Genomic DNA, 3,595 nt, shown 5'->3' on the forward strand with positions numbered 1-3,595 from the left:
TTTCTTTATGTTGCCAATTTTATAAATTTAACATGATGTTCTCCCAATCCCCCTTTCTTAGGAACATGAAGGAAGTAAATCTAGATTTTTCTCACATCCTTCCACAAAATAGTAATTGCTGTGCAGCAGGGAAGTAGTAAAGCAGCAGGCATTCTTATAAAGCATTAATTTCTGTAATTTGGAAAAATTCAGTGCATGGGATAGAATACCAGTAAATTTCCAGTTTTCCACAGAAGGTGGCAGCATTTTGAAGAACTGATGTCTGTGAACTTGCTAGCAAATGTCACTTTGCTGAAAGAATACAACAGAAATTTACTGTCCTCAGAAGTTGTGGTGAATATGAACAGGAGTGCTTGGGCACAAATTTGCTGCAGAACTGGAAGGAGAAACTGCATTCACATAGGTGGAGTATGTGGATAGGACAGATTTTAACCCCAAAAGGACTTTTTGTGAATTTTGCCTTTTTTTTTAATTTATCAGTGCTGTAATACTGCTGGATTGCCTCTTGTCCGCAGCTAAGTGAAAAATACTTGCTTCTAAGTTAGGCCTTTTTTCACAGGAGCAGTAACTGAGCTGATACACGGATCATCCCCACTAATTGCAGAGTGCCATGTTGGGCCACGGCTTTGGGAGAAGACTGTCACCAAAGAGGGGAAGTCTCTCCTACTATTTTCTTCACTTTCTCTCCCCATTCTCAGCACTTTTCTCTAGCTTCTTACCTCATGCCAGCCTCCATCTAGTACCTCAGGGACTCCCATACACAAGCAAATTTAACTTACTGAGCTAGCAAAAAAAAAAAAAAAAAAAAAAAAAAAAAAAAAAAAAAAAAAAACAGTGGAAAAACTGAATCATATTCTGCCAGAGTAAGAAAGGCTGAGGACCATATGACTGGAATCAGGGAGGATAAGAAAAGGGAGGGGAGGAGGAAGAGCAAGCCTTTTCCTTTTGGCAGGAGGTGCTGTTAACATTGACAGCTGCTTGTGGAACTGCAGCCTTAGGGCAGGCTGCAGAATTACGGGATTGAGCTCTTGATCCCAAACTAAATCCCAGTGGTCCTGCTAGCACACAGATCTTGGAGCTCTATTTGACATGCAGACGTACTCCCGGCCTGCCCTATTGCTTATCAGACATCTCATCTGAGCAAGGAAGCAGTGACAGACAACCAAGGGGCAGTAGCTGCTTAAACCTTTCACCGATAATTAACCTTGCAAGCACTGCCAGTGCCTCAGAATGCCTCAGACAGGTGAGGTAAGGCCACATGGGAAGCACATTTAAACCAGTCAGTTTCTAATCACTACCCATATAGAACCTTTACGGAACTGGAGAAGCAGCTGAGATAGCATAGGGCCCTGATTTCCTTCCCTTCAGCAGATTCAAAAAGTCCCTCTATCATCATCCAGGAAGAAGGGAAAGGCTGATCTTTGCATCACCAGTAGAAGGAATGAGACAGGAAAACTGGATCCCTCAGAGGAAGAGATGTTTGCTAATAAAGAACCGCTGTCTGTTTGGCAGATTTTTCCTTTGTTGGAATGAAAATGAAAAAAAAAATTCCCCAAACCAGAAAAAAAGAAAACCCCAAACAACCCAACAGAAATGTAGAAATGTGGCTGAAATATTCCACAGCAGATTGGCTGCAGGAGTTATTTTGCTGGCTGTCAAGAATCACCACTAAACTGTTGGGGGGGGAGATCCAGCATGTATGCTGCAGGTCAGTGGCAAAGCCCTAGGGAGAGTCTCTTGGGCTTTTTTATACATTTCTCTGTCTTATTTATTGCCTTGAGCATTCTAAGCATTTTTTGACCAGCTGGCATCAAGGGATGAGAACTACAGCAAGTGGCACAGGTTGAAGGGTGCCTGTGTGTGACAGCAACTTGATGACTTGGGGAAAAAATGTTTCCTTTTTATTCCTCAAGGCGATGTGTCGAGCTGAAGAGGCCTGGAGAGAAGTATGGTATGCTTGCTCATGAGCACCATATGTACACTGGACGTCTTCTTCCTGGCAGGTGTGTCATCGGCACGAGCCAGGTAGCTATAGGAATTATAGGGGAAGAGGCAGTTCCCCTCTGAAATTTCTATGTAGACAGCACGTGGGACAAAAGGGATTGCATGCTGCCCAGACTGCCTGGAGTTGAAGAACTTTACACAGCATTTGGCTGAGAAAACAGAGGGGCCATCTTCAAAATGGGGGGTGTGTGGAATTTGAATAGCTGATTTTGTTTTGGTGTTTCTCTTTTAGCAGAGAGGCAGGAAAAAATCTTGCCCGCTTTGCTCACATGCTGAATGTGAGAATTTTTTTTAGGGGAATGGTGAGTCTAGGCCTCAAGAGTGACTGCATCCCTGCAACAGTCAACATGTTAAATGTCTGAAGGGTGACACTCAGTGCCATACTGACTAGACCATGTTGACACGCCTGGAGTCACCGCTGCTTTATTGGCATTTTCTTGAGCCCAGCTCCTGTGGAGTTGTAGACTATCTTTTGGCTAAGTCCTTTAACCTCTTCTGTGTTTGGGTTTCTAAAAAGAGCATTTATTCTTCTGTTCAGTGTGAAATATATGCCATGGGTTAATTTCTCTGTATATAGTCATAGGATCATATTTTGCTATTTTAAATTTTCACTTCTCTAAGTTGGTGGGTTTTTTTGTTGTTTGGGTTTTTTGTTTGTTTGTTTTTGGTTTTTTGTTTGTTTGTGGTGGTTTTTGTTTTGGTTTTTGTGTGTTTTGTTTTTGTGTTTTTGTTTTTGTTTTGTTTTTTTGCCAAGAGAGAATATAATGAATTACACCTTAAAACCTTGCTCTTTATGATCTGGTACTAAGAAAGCTGAGGTCACAGGTGGCTCTTGGATGATTGAAGGCCTCACAGATAAAAAGAACAGTACCATGCATTGACTCCAAGGGCAAAGTGAGAAGAGGTGGGTGTTCTGGAGCACTTTTGTAATATGTCCTGTTTCAAAGAGGAGGGTTGAACTAGACAATCTCTAGAGATCCCTGCCAACTTCAGCTACTAAAAAGTCCTGAACTAGGAAGACAGTTTTCTTTAAGAGGTAGGTGTCTGGAGCCCTTGTGGCTTGGAATTTCATTTTCATTCTACTCTGCCTTTCCAGTGATGAGTACAATGATAACTAACAATTTCCTTCCACCTTTAACATTTTATATTCCTGTTGATGTCTGGATACTCAGATCACATGAAAAGCCAAATTAAGACCCTGTAAATTCACAGTTTTCAATAGAGGGCACATTGTGAATTTTGGCTCACTTATGAAACTCTGTGTACAGGGTACACAGATGTTGCATAGCAAAAATATTTATGGCACTTGTACCTGAGGTAAGTGACCACATTATTTGTTTCAGAAAATCTGACTGGGAAAGCTTGAAGATACCCATAGTAAAATTGTTGGATTGTTACCCCTTTGCACACTGTACTTCTAACAATGCATTTTCCCTAACAGATTATAAGTAAAAACACACTATATTTGGGGCAGAAAAAAACAACTTTACAGATTTTTGCCAGATACACCTTTAAAGATAAATGCCTCATGGGGATTTGTATATTGGATTGGACCTAAATAAAGTAAGACAGTGCAGAGAGACAGGAATTC

The sequence above is a fragment of the Empidonax traillii genome, unplaced genomic scaffold, assembly GCF_003031625.1.
Source record: "Empidonax traillii isolate 1590-97213 ecotype Southwest subspecies unplaced genomic scaffold, ASM303162v1 scaffold94:size1391941, whole genome shotgun sequence".
Taxonomy (NCBI): domain Eukaryota; kingdom Metazoa; phylum Chordata; class Aves; order Passeriformes; family Tyrannidae; genus Empidonax; species Empidonax traillii.